This window comes from Rousettus aegyptiacus, unplaced genomic scaffold (genome assembly GCF_014176215.1).
Source record: "Rousettus aegyptiacus isolate mRouAeg1 unplaced genomic scaffold, mRouAeg1.p scaffold_m13_p_15, whole genome shotgun sequence".
Lineage (NCBI taxonomy): Eukaryota > Metazoa > Chordata > Mammalia > Chiroptera > Pteropodidae > Rousettus > Rousettus aegyptiacus.
In genome coordinates this window covers 6355758-6369943 of record NW_023416290.1, presented here as the reverse complement: position 1 = coordinate 6369943, position 14186 = coordinate 6355758, and positions in this window count along the sequence as shown.

Sequence of the window (14186 nt, the reverse complement as noted above, 5' to 3'; positions counted from 1 at the left end):
GAGTTCCCGTACAACAGGATGAGAATTGACAGCAGAACAGCACCTTGCTTTAAAGGCAAGGGTAGATTTGTACAACTGAACGTGTCCGAAAGGGAAGACGCAGTTTTGAAATTTTTTATGTCTGTGTGCGATTTCCGCCCCCTTCACTCCAGCCCCTAAATTTAAAACCTCATCTGTATCACTGATAGGGTTGTGAAGCCACTGACATTTGATCAGACATTTGCCTCTAGGCATGACTTACTTTCTTTAATGTACCAGTGTCATGTTATACAAATAACCTCTACCGCATCCAGATTTCTCAGTCTGTTCCGTGGCGGGCACTTTTGTGACCAGTGGACCTAGGGATGTATTTGAGTAAGGAAAACCGAGCATACAGAATTTATTTTGGGAATGCACCAGTTCTGCCAACATTTATCAGAAGCCACGTTTTAAAAAGCCACAACAGAACTGAAGATGTCATTGGTTTATAAAATAGAAGCCGAAGCTTCTCGGGTTCTATCTCTAAAAAATTAAGGGAGTGGATACAATGAGTAGAAAGCTTTTACTTTATCAGAATGAAAGCTTAAAATCTGTCATTTTATTAACTCAGAGATCTTTTAGAAATTTCTAAAAGTTAAGATTTAAGTATAAGAGCAATGTAAGATATCATCCGTTCCACTCTTAAGATAATGTTCTCTGGGAAATTTCCTAATGTAAAATGTGTTCATAAAGGAAAAAGATCTTTAAAATACACTATTCTATAGTTTAATAATAAACACACTATTCTTCATCACTAGAGAGGAAGTTATATTGGTAGACTGTTTTTTTTTTTCTCAAACATCCACCCTTATTGCTAGAAATGTTTTTCCCTTTGCTGTGCAAAATGATCATATCCTTAAGGATGTTTGGAGGCTCTTGTAACCAAGAATCATCCAGAAGCATATCAGGTGTTAGCCCAATGTGTTGTTAACATTTCAACTATCAGTAAAAACCATATATCCCGATGAAAGAGGAAAGCTTTTCCAGAGTTATTTTCTTCTGGAGATCTTTATCCCTATGATCTCAGAAAATTACTCCAGAAGATCAGATTTTATGATCTAAGGTTCATTTTGTTTAAAAGTTGATTATCCCTAAGGTATAAGTGATATCAGACGACCCCACAAACAAAGCATTATGACATCATCAGAGCCAACAACCTGCCATGACAAATACTAACAGGGAAGAAGAAGGGCTACAAGAATCTTGACACTCCTTACAGGAAAGTCAACACCTGGTCCCCTGGGTTTTATGTGTTTAAAAAGGTCTTCATAGGAGGGAAAAGTCAGTACCAGTCGTATCTTTCCTGGGAAATATTAAATAGTACTTTCTTTAATATATAATAGAAAGAGCCCAATGTATTCAGGAACTAAAACAGTGACTTTCAGATGGCATGAAGGCATACAATTATTTCCAGGGAGCCTGAAATTTTTATGTCTAAAACACTTGATTACACAATGTTTAAAGACTAGGCCCACAGTCCATTTCTTTATAGAGTGACGCTTACTATAGACAGGCAAAAGATTAATGTCTGACAATCCCAAAAGTGGGAGAGGAAGTGGAGATTTCATAAACCCTCTAGGAGTGAAATTGGTACAATCACTTTGTAAACAGTTCAGCAATAGTGAAGTTCAAGTGTCCCATACTCTTAAAGAATCTTTTTGCTAGCATAATTTGCAATAAAGGTATTTAAGGGACATATTAAACAAATGCTAACCTTGTTTGGATACTGATTCAAATAAACCAAATGTAAAAAAGATATTTTTGAGACAACCGGACAAATTTAAACATAAAATAGATGTTAGATGACATATAAAGGAATAATTATTTTTGTTAGATTTGATCACGATATTCATTTTTGAATTGACATAGCAATTAGAAATGACCATCAGGTTCGAGGAAGTGATTCTCCCTCGTCTCAGAAAATATGCCCTCTCCTCCCCCCCCCCCCCCCCGCCAACTGCCTCCCTGGAAGCAGGAAAAACAAAAACAAAAACAAAAACAACCAGGACAGATCAAAGCTCTATGTATGCTTGACGTCTTCCCTTCCAAGGAAAAAAGGCACCATACTAGGAATCAAAAGGCCTCAATCTGAATCCTAACTCATCTGCTTCCTAGTTGTGACCTGGAGTTGGTCATTAAACTCCTTTGCACCTTAGTTTCATCATCTGTAAAATGGGGATAAAAATGTCAGCATGTAGTTTGCGGTGGAGTTGCTATGGGATTGTGATATGAAGGAGCTTTATATCTGCATAGCACCACATGGGTGAGAGGCAATACCTGCTTTTTCTGCCAAATTACTCTCTGTTCTCTCCAGTGGGCAGATAAAATGCTAACTACAGATAAGAAGTGTGGTAGATGGCAGTGACTGAGACTCATATTAAGATCCCCAAATTTCATATCACTGTGAACATAGAAGAGTCCGGGTAGACACTGCTCTTAACTGAGCTTGCCATAGACAAACTTCAAAGTTGGGATGTTGCCTCTCCCTGCTCCACCCAGTGTCCTTGCCCACGAGTGGCATCCTCCCAGACCTGCCCTTATTAATGAGTACAGTGATAAGAGCTACCTGGGATTGAATATTTACATGTGCCACATAGGCACTCTGAGAGGCACTTTCATTTCCTGTATTACTCAATCTTTAAACCAGCACTATGAGGTACACAAACCAATTCCCATTTTTCAGGTAAAAAAACAAGCTTAGAGAGGTTAGGTGATTTGCCAGGGTCACCCAGCTTACGAACAGCAGAGTCAGAATTCTACCTTGGGAACTCTGAACTTCATGAATCTACAGACTGAATGACTTATTATACAACGTTGTCCTCCCGATTCCATTCTCTTAATGACCCAGATCAGCGAGGTTTTAACTAATCAGACTGATTCATTTTAAACTACGAAATGTAATAGGCAAGGTGGGTTTTACATTTCAGTGAGAATATCTGATGACCCCAACTATATCTAATTGGTGAATTTTCACACAATTTGACCAAAAAAAAAAATTATATGGCATTTTTGACCAAAAAGCATATATTGAATGCCAGGCACTGGGGATATAAAGATGAGTAAGAAACAGTTTCCATATTCACATTGCTTACAGTCATGAAAACAGATGAAAGAAAGGATTTTGATAGTATATGGGAAAAGCTACTTACTGGTTATGATGGGATCATAAGTGAGGATCCCATGGTCTTGCCTAGGAGCTGAAGACGGCTTCCTGGAAGAGCCGAAGCCTGAGCAGAGGTGAAAGGGGTAGAAGACAGGCATCCGGGCCTAGTGAGCATGAACCAGGTAATTGGTGGACTACAGGAGACGGCAAACAGTTTGGTGTTGCCCAATGGAAACTGATGAAAGGAGGCGGAAAACAAGTGGCGGGCAAGACCTGGTCATGAAACACTTTGAAGGCGGACAAGGAGGTTGGACCTTATCTTCGAAATCATTTGGCAAATGGGAAGTGTGTTTCAGATGGGAAGTGGTGAGGCCAGATTTGTGTTTTGGAATGGCTGCTCTAGCGGCCAGATTTGATCAGGTGAGATCAGAAAACAAAGATCGGAAAGGGGAGGCCATTGTAAGAGTTTGACAGATGGAGGATGAGGGCTTGGACTAGGACATGTACAGGAAGGCAAAGAAGGACTCTAGAGATATTTAGGAAGGGGACCACAGGACTGAAGTGTGTTGTATGTAGGAAGGGGGCAAGGCAAGAGTTGAATGCCAGGTTTCTGGTTTGAAAACATAGGAGTTGGTAGAAATGGAATAAAAGTAAAGAGGGAAAAAATTCATTTTGGACATGTTTGAGGATTTTAAGCTTATATGATAGGACATATGTCATACCAATTTCAAGTAGAGATTGCAAAAATCTATCTTGAATGAATTTGGTAAAAATCCTGGGAGCAGGGGACTCTTTTCTGTCAGTCTCTGTGGTGAGCAAGATGGCCTCTAGCCTCCAGACTCATATAAATCCTACTGACGCCAGCTCAGTAACCCCAGTGGACAGTACCAGCAGCAGAGATCTGGGAGGGGCTCTGGTTGGCTTAGCTTTAATGAGCTGCATCTCTCAACCAATCAGTGATGAAAGAGGTGAGGTCCTCTCATTGGTTGGGCCTGGGCTGACTCTTGTAGCATAGGCGGGAGTGGGGTCAGCCCCACTCAAATCACATGTAATGAGACCTCTTATGAGAAAGAAGCTGATTATGCCAGAATGAGGGGAGATACGAGGAGAGATGCCAGAGAGACAGAAAGCGTAGAAGCCCACTACTGCATCTAAAGGGAATATATTCCACAGGCAATTCTACATCACGGCCCTTAACCTGGAGAAGATAGGGAATAGTTTTCATTTAAGTGAAGTTTTGGATTATAACATTGGATGGCCTGAAAATTTTAATGCCCGATAAAAGACTGTTCTTGTGACAGATGGCCTAGAGACGTTCTCACACCTTCCTGAGATTTCATCCAGGGCAAGGAAACCCCATGGAACAGGTTTGAAAGCACAATGGGAGACAACTTCACACAGACTTCAGCTCATTCAGCAAAATGATTACACTTGGAAGCATGAAAATAAAGAGATCACCCCAAGAGAGAGTTTTGGAGAAAACATGATGCTGAGGTCAGAGGCTAAGGGAACACTGATATTTAAAAGGAGAGTGGCCTAGACACCAAGTCTTGAGGAAGGAGGAAGTTATCAGTAGTGTAAATTCATCCAAGAGGATTTGTAAAAAACAAAAAGCAAATAAACAAAAACCTGACTGAACTGGCAATGTGGAGTAGATCAGCGATCTGCATCAGATCTTGAATTGTGGAGTGAACTGGTAAGTGGAGATATAGAGACATTGAGAGGCTTAGCTCAGAAGAGACAGAGAGAGATTAGACTGTACTACAGATGAAATGCAAAGTCAAGAGTAGGGGAAAATTTTTGTTTGTTTTCAGAAAGAGATTTACAAATTTTCATAAGCTGAAGGGAACAAATAGAGAGAGAGATGGGAGTTTGAAGAGGGCAAGCTGTGTGAGTCATATATATTTAGATGTTGAGGAATGCCCCTAATAGCTCCTTGAATCGTAGTGTCATAGGCCTGGGGGAAATAGGATATGACGGGGGTGTATGAAACTGCAAGATAAACTTGGTACGTCTTCCTAGAGCATGAATTTTACTGTTTGCCAAAGTTATTTAAAATAGAATGTTCTTCAGACTCCTTGACATGCAAGTGCACACTTAGGATTACTTAAGTGGAAACTCAGAGAATCACTGAGGTAAATATTAAACTTCATCCTGTTTCTGGCTTCTTTGGCTCCATTGGTTTTGTCAAATGAAATTTGAAAGAATGAAGAGTTTTAAATAATTAGAGAAGCCAACTTTGAAGGGACTCTTCTGGTCAAAGATAAGATGATTTGAGCATCAAAACAAGTACGGACTTCTATAAACTGAAGCACATAATTATATACATGAAAATATATGCATATGTTTTATATCTATATACACACACACAATCATTTGTGTCATAAATTCATAACTATACTAAAAAAAACATTGGTCACTTTTGGAGTTTGCTAGGTCATCAACTCATTGGGGGAAAAAGGGGAATATTCATCTTTCTCTACCCTTCCTATCAAAAATGGTATTTCAAGGTAGCTAAGTGGTTGATAAAGGGAAGTTTTTATAGAAAATTTTCAGCTATTGCACATGGAAGCTGTGAAGAAAGAATAATAATAATAATTGCGCAACCCTTAGTGAAATAACGAAGCCCGGCATCAGTCATCGATGGCTGCTAAAACGATCAGATGCGAAGTTGAGGAGGAATTTTGTAATGGATGGATCATGCTGACACACCTGAACCAACTCGTCAAGGTTAACATCAGTGAAAGTGCAGCAACCAGATACGATGCGCCCCTTGAAGATGGTACAATAAGAAGTAACATGAAATGCTCTTGCCAAAAAAAACCAAAGTAAGACTACGTCTCGGGATCAGTTTATAGGAAATAAGGGTGAGAGAGGTACGAAACAGATCAACTTGGTAAACCACATCATCAAACAGCTGGTCAGATACGATTTTCTACAGGGCAAATGATGCAGTTTCTTCAACAAATGGTTACCTAAGGGGGAAAAAACAGAGAAGACACAAATTTCTAGTAACAGAAATGGAAGAATGTATGGACAGAAGAGGATAAAGGAGTGTTATGAACAACTCTATGCTAAGATCAAATGGGCCAATTTCTTGAAAAATATAATCTGCTAAAACTCTCACATAAGAAGTAATAGATACATAAATAGGCCGACATCTATTACATTGAATCAATAATCAATAACCTTCCAAAATAGAAATTATCATGCCCAGATGGGTTCGCTGGTGAATTATTCCAAGTATTTAAGGAAGAAATTATATCAATTCTGTACAACCTCCAGAATACAGAAGCAGAGGGATTCATCCTAACTCTGTCTATAAGGCCAGCAATATGCTAAAACCAAAACGAGACCGAGACATTACAAGAAAATTACAGACCAATATCTTTCATGAATGTTGATGCAAAAATCCTCAACAAAATATTAGCATACCTAGTTTAAAGATGTATGAAAAGAGTTACACATCATGATCAAGTGGACATTTTCCCAAGTGTTCCAGGCTATGCGACATTTAAAATCAATTAATGTAATCCATCCTATCAATAGACTAAAAATGAAAATCGCATGGTCATATCAATAGATACGGAAAAAGCATCTGACAAAAGTCAACACCTGTTCATGATGAAAGTTCTCAGTAAACTAGGAATAGAGGGGAAGTTCCTCAACTTGATAAAAAATATCCTTAAGAAAACCTACGGCTAACATACTTAATGGTGAGAAACTGGACACTTTCCTACTGTGATTGGGAACAAAGCAAGGATGTCCCTTTTCACCACTGCTTTCCTGGGAGGGTATGTCCAGGCGTGAGAGTCTAGGAGATGGTGGCACACTGATCTGGCAGTTGAGGAGGGTCATGAGGGGTTCGAAACAATCCCTGTTTAATTTGGGAGTTCCTACTCTTTCCTCAATCAATATTCTAAGCTTTAAATGGGAGATGTGCAACCACCAGCCGCCAACCCAACTGACATTTTAACTCAGCAACTTAACGGATCGATCCTCAAGTCTGGTTTTACAGTTGTTGGAAAGCTGTCTGTGGCTGAAGAATAAAATGCTAGATGTTTCCTAGGATTCTGATTATGCCTTGAAAAGAAACAGGACCTGAAGTTGTCCTCTTTCTTCAAGCTGTCCAGTATCATTAAAAGCAACCATTCCACTCCTCCCGCTATAAATGCACACTGCTCATCCTTCACGTCCTCCATCCTGTTCTTTGATAGGTGCATTGCAAGCATCCAAAGTCCTGCCCTCAATGGACAAGCATTCACTCGCATAGCTTTTTAACCCTGCTGAGTTCCTGGCTTTCAAATTCCCTTTTAAGAATACTATGGGATTGCCACTGCCTTTGGCCCCACCTGGACAAGGTAATTGAAATCAGATCCCCCTTCTCCTGAGGGTTTGTTGCCTGCAAACTACTCTCAATGTACCCTCAATATCAATTTCTGTAAGTCATAGTTCTTAACTGAAAGCGACTGAAATCAACTAGAACTGCCTAGGTAGGAAAGAAAAGGCAATTCCTGGAAGAAAGTGAAGGGCTCCCTGGTCACGTGCCTGGGCCCTGGTAGTCAGGAAGCAGGAAGAAGCCTCTTTTTTGGCTTTTGTAGTAGGATATTGGGGCCCCATCTTCATGGATGTCCTAATTCTCAATGGCCCCTTTTCCTTTTTGTTTGTGAAAGGCAGGGAAATGCCTTCATTGTCGTGCTCCAATGACATGAAAGCCAACGCAGGCCCCTAGGGTGCTGCGGTCCACCATTAGACACCAAGGTCTCCCTGCCTGCACGATCACAGTCACAGCCACCGCCAAATTACTGCAGCACGTGGGAGGTAATGCGTTCTCCACTGACTCTTTATGCGCCTTGTGCGGTGGAAGCCCTACTCAGCGCTCGTCACACTCGGTGTCATCCTCGGCACCGCTCTGCTGGCAGACGGACGTCCTGCGAAGGTCTTTGCTATCTTCATCTAACAGGACTACACTGCTCGCTGCGATACTCTGAACCCTGCGGCTCTCCCCTTTCTCCCCTCACGACTGCCTGACATTAGCAGACTAGCAACTCCCTGAATCGACTTACAGGAAACACCTCTTGAAAATGCTGAATTAGTTTGGTTTACGATAGTTCTTACCTAAAAGGTGAAACTGGCCACTATCAAGCAGGCTACGTAATTATCTCTGTAATGAAATCACGGGGGCCAGTCCGGTGCCTCAGGAAACTCGTGCCTGACAAGCAGAGCCCCGCGCACTAACCTGAGCTTGCAGTGTGGCCAAAGGTACGACAGCTAACATTTACACCGCCAGCAGGCATGCCCTTGGCTTTACCCATGGTTTTGGTATGCTCAGAAAACAAAGAATTCTTGACTTCTTCCAGGTGAAAGATGAAAAACAGCTCCTATGTTTTAGAACTCTTAGAGGCTATCGAATTACCTACAGTTTTAGCAATCACAAAAATTCCTGGACGCTTAGTGGCCGACACAAAGGAAAGCAGAGGCAATCACGCGGCTGACGCCGCCGCTAAGTTAGCAGCATTAAAACAATCCCAGCCGCGAAAGGAAGCATCTGCGCCTCCGGCAGAAGCAGCTGGGGCTTTAAAAGATAACGTTATGGAAGCACAGCACTCAGCTGTTTGACAAAACAGGAATGGTTAGAACAGGGCTGGAAGCATGACCCTAAAGAAACTATGGACAGGTCCGAACTCTCGCCCAGTCCTCCCTGACTGCATGCACCGTGTATTATAACATGGATGTGACTTAACTCACTGGAGCCCTGACAAAATGGTTTTATCGGGAAAACAACAGTACTGGAAGCCATCGCCAAAGACAGCTTCCCAGGTACACCCCAAATGCCACACCCGCCCACAGCGCTGCCCCGGAAAGCCCATCATACCTCCGTGGGCGCGGTTCCCTGCCTCCAGGCCCCTGAGGCCTGGCTAATGGACTTTACTCAGCTGCCCCATCTCGGCAATACAAATCTGTTCGTGATGATCTGTACATTTTCATCGAGAGGGGTGGGGTGGATGCATTCTCATGCAGTAAGGCGCGCCTACATCCTCCCACCTGGGGAGCCCCTCGGAGCTCCAGAGCGACCCAGGAACTCATTTCATAGGACAAACGATACAATCTGTGAGAGCTGGCCGATTTCACATTTCCACTGTGCTTCCCATCCGTGGTCCTCCTGTCTCCAGAAGGAACTAATGGGCCAATCAAAACTCAAGTACAAAACTCACAGTCTTGTCATCTGCCTTGGCCTAAAGCTCTTCCTCTGGTATCACTCAACCTAAGATCTACTCCCTCCCCCAAGCACAGACCGCCTCCTCTGGGAATTACTACCGGCAGACGGATGGAATTAGATGGAGGGATGTACGAACCCGCACTGCGGAAAGGAAGCCTCCCGATTAACTGCACAGAACTCACCAGGGCCCCGAAGACGAACTCAGTTCACAGAGCAAGCCGTGCACAGCGCGACCCCCCGGGAGAAGCCTTCCACCACGCTCCCCATCCGGATTCCGTCTCCGGGAAATGCCCGCTCCATGAAGATGCCCTTCTGCCCACCAGAAAGGGCCGTATCGGGCATGATTTATTAACCCTTGTGCTGCTACTTAAGGGTGACCCATGGACTCATGTTTCTCATATAAAAAGGACACCCACACCTGAGTGGTCATCTCCGCTTGCTGGAGATCTTAAGCTGAAAATCTCTCAACCACCCAAGACCAGCAGTAGAACTGTCATGTCACTCCAGGATCAAATCGGACAGTGCCTGAGGGAGGAGGCTCTTGTGAGACCCCAGACCAGGCCCGTAACACCTGATTCCACTCAGCGACCCTTACCTCTGGCCCCCCTTTGACCACCTTTGTTTCGTTTACTGATTATAAAAATGTGTAACTGCACTCTTACATGATTCAGACCATGAGTTCACACCTCGATAAGCCTGAAGGGGCTATAGTGTTACTTCTTACAGTGTCTCCTTCATGTGGAGAAGTTTAGGGAATACCACTCAGTCCTGGAAAACAGGTAGATCCCCCTGCTCTCCACTATGACTTAGGGACTAGACCAAAAATCTGGTATTTGGTGAAAAACCAAATCAAATCTCTTTTAAGGAATCCCAGCCCACCATCTTGGAACCACCTAACCCAAACTAATCTCTCAATCCTGACCCAAACGTATAGAAACCTCCTTGATCATGATAAATCACACGATGACTTAAATGCCTCGTATTGACTATCGTGATCATCCAACATATGTAGGACACGAAGTCCCTGCCTCAGAAACAGGACTTCAGACTTCCCTCGGTCTGGGTTGAAGGGCCTCAAAACATGTTCTCACTTGAGGGCGCTGGGTGTTTCTTTGTGGGATCCAAATACATCACCTTGCCAACCCAAAGGCAGGTACGCTACTGTTGTTACCAGATTCCATTCCCAGGCTCACCCTTCCTCTGCCATTATCCCTAACCTAGGAGCTTTTGTCTACAAATTTTAGCCAAAACAAGGAAACTGGGATTTCAGATATGGTCTTTTCTCAGTCCTCCCTCCAGCAAAAAAACCCCATAACCCATTTCCCCTTTGCCCTGAGAATACTTGCCTGCAGTGCTTGGGGCTGCAGCGTTTACCCCGAGATAACTCGTAGAAGAGTCCTAACCTTCCCAAATTTGCCCCGAAATAGCTTGTTTTTTATTATTTTCACATTGTTCTAGTATCTCTAAAGTCTTTGGAAACAAATGACATCATTCTATTCCTAGCATTGTTTTTAGTAGTGGTATTTCCATTTACAAGATACAGTAATTGTCGATTGCTGAAAATATCAAATCCTAGAAAACGTAGCATGCCTATGCGTGATGTTACATTAACGCTGGGAGCGAGCTGCACTTTTTTTCTACTGGGGAAAAGGGATAATAGATGAGCGAGGCTCTTTGGCTTGCTTTCGCTTGCGCTTTCTTTCCTTGGTGATGAAATCGTTAAACTAGAAAAGCCGATCGGATCATGGAACGCTACACCTGCGCTTGAAGAACAAGGAGTAACTGAGGTAGCGCTACAAAGCGACAGGGCTCCAGTGCATTAGTGCCTAGCGAGGTGGGGCTTGTGCCCTACTGGAGAGGAATGTTATTTCTATACCAGCGAACCACGCAAAGCGATACAACAGCTTGAGGTTCTGAAACGTTAAAATCCTTGAATAGATAGAACATTATCCCCTCAATTGGGTCTAGACAGACTTAATTAGCTGGTTGCCTTGCAGGAATACGGAATTGGCTTCATTCTATATCACAGGCCGTAAGTCTACTGGTTTTTGATTATACTGTTTGCTACTTAATCAGGTGTCTCACCAGGTGCATTGAACAATCAACCGCTAACAGCCACTACCAGAATCATGGGGGCCCAATGCCCAGAGAAGTTAAAACGAACGAACCTGAGACCACCTCTACCAGAGAACTTCCGATGTGCGGAACAAGAGATTTAGTTCTGCTTCCAACAAGCCTCCTTGTTGCTCAGAGGCGGCCATCAGCTTGCCTACTATACATTCAGGTTTTCCCTCCTGTGTGGACACGACACACCAGAAATGAGCCTCCCTGGGGATGAGGGGTCATTGTTACTTTCCAGTGACACAGACTAATGATACGTCCTAATGGTTGATTATCAATGCTTCCTAAGGAAAGAGTGATAGAAAGGGGGAAATGTGAACGAAAGTACAGAAAAACAAAGTTGGTATTGTCAAGAGAGTAATTTAAAATGGAGCCAGGCCTCCAGGAAGCTGAGCTCACACACCCCACCCTTAAATACTCAAGGTACTCTCCAATGAAAATCTCCCTGCCTAGCTGAGGCCATCCACATCTACTGGTGGAGTGGCTGTAAGTTACAAAAGGCCCAACTGCAATGCAGCCACTTTCTTAGATGTGGTTTTGTGGCACGCCACGCTAACCGAGCCAAGTTACTGGCTACTCGAGAGAGCTACTCTAATTTCCTTAGGTATGTACCTTCTCCTTGACACAGCCTGGCTACTCAGCTTTGCTCACCGGGTTTGGATCAAAACATTTATTGCAAAGCATCTAAAGAAAAGCCTCTCCCGCTACTGAGGCTATTCAAAAGAATGTTTATTGTAAGCTCTAAAGCCAGTTCCAGAAACATTTTCAGGAACTACAGTCCTACCAAGTGAAGGATGATGTTCACTACATAGGACAGTCATGTATTTTTCAAGGTATTTATTACTTTACAGGTACACCTCAAGCAGCAACTCCCCACCACAATCCATTTTAATATTCTGTATGTTATTTATTTCAATATTCTAACATGATTTTATAGGTTGTCTCTAGGAAATAATGGTTGGTCATCAGTGCTTGTCATGTTCGTTCTAATTTTTTTTTTTTTAGGCGAGGTAACCTTTGGTCGACCTCACAGATTGCAAGGACCTTGTCAGCTTACAATCCCTTATTTTTTATTTTTTTTTTTTACACCTACAGCACCCAATCTTCCTACTTCCCATCCAAGTAGTACTAACCAGACCTGGCCCTGCTTAGCTTCTGAGATCAGATGGGATTGGCCATAGACATATTTGTTCTAATTTGAACCACAATCTGGATCTATGATCTCACTGCAGTTAGCTTTGTGACTTTGGACTATCATGTTTTGTCTTGGATCCTCATTAAAACAAAAAAAATAAAATATATTGAAATATATTGGCTGATTCAAGGGGCAGCTGTTAAGAAACTAATGAAATATGCATTTGCAAAAATAGCTGAAATCATTGAAAATTACTTTCCAATTCAAAATTATACTCAAGGTGGATGTAGAGATGAAGTTTTCTAGAGCAAAAATGATACTACACTGATTCAAAAGCAAAAAATATTATAAGTCTGCATCAAATTTAATATACCTAGAGTTAAGATCCTACTAATGTATTAAAAAAATTCTAACATTAGATCTGGGCCAGCTGGTATACATAGGCAGAATTAATCCCTTTATTTCACGATGTAAAAGAAGGCTCTGATTAAAAGATTTTAGACAATTCCGGTTGCATAAAAATTCATGAAGTTTGAATTTTTTTATTCTTAGCTGTCATCTACTTGCTTCTCTAAATATGAAGCAATAGATCTTATCACAAATAAAGGTCTTAGCATATAAATACGTATCTAGGTAAATGTAACAAAACATTTCCTATTAAAAATGAATGTAAGCATTTAGTACTATAAAGGGCAAAAACAATCTAATTCAGACACACCTGTGTCCTATAAGGAAGAAACACAAAACGTATGGAACGGTTTGATGATTAAGACTGTAAGTTCTATCTCAAAGCAACTTTAAAATTTCTCAATTAAAAAAAAAAAAACTTGGGGCGAGGAATCAACTAGGGAATGTGGGAAACAGAATATTCCTCAGGGCATTAAAAAAGTCGTTTTCAGCTAGCGATACATTAAGTAGATAAATTACATACACACCTAATTCAGGATAAATTACTAAATTAAAGCATGAATGAAAAATGTTTCTAGTTGATCTGGCATTGCTTATGCTGTTATAAAAACAGCATGTAAATTTTCTTTTATATTACAATTACTGATAATCAGAGCTGCAATCGGATTTTCTTTATATGGCAGGCAATAGAAAACTACAATGATCATGAAGTAATCTAGTTAATCTATTTAGTCCTGATGTGTCATATTTAATGCCTAGTCAAAAGTAGCAAAAAGTGAAATTTATAGATTAATTTAGAGATGCAGTAAGAAAGCCATTTTCTTATAATTCGTCTAATCTAATCATCTGTAATGTTACAATCTTGGATTTAAGCAACATTCATAAACACAATCTTGTTTGCTCATAAAAAAAAGGTAAAGATCACTCTATAGATGTGCAATTTCCTAATTTTCTAGATGTGAAATTAAGGTCCAGTGATTTGTTCAAAATCATGTGGCTGATTAGCACAAGATTTTACATTCCCTACTTCCAGCTGATGCTCTAATACACCAAAATACTTCTGGGCTAATAAATATTCGTTTAAATCAACAAACCATTAGGTACAAATAAGAGTTTAGCCAATAGGAATAAAAAATCTTAGCACAAATATGACTGGCTTGAAATTAAACCAGACTTATATA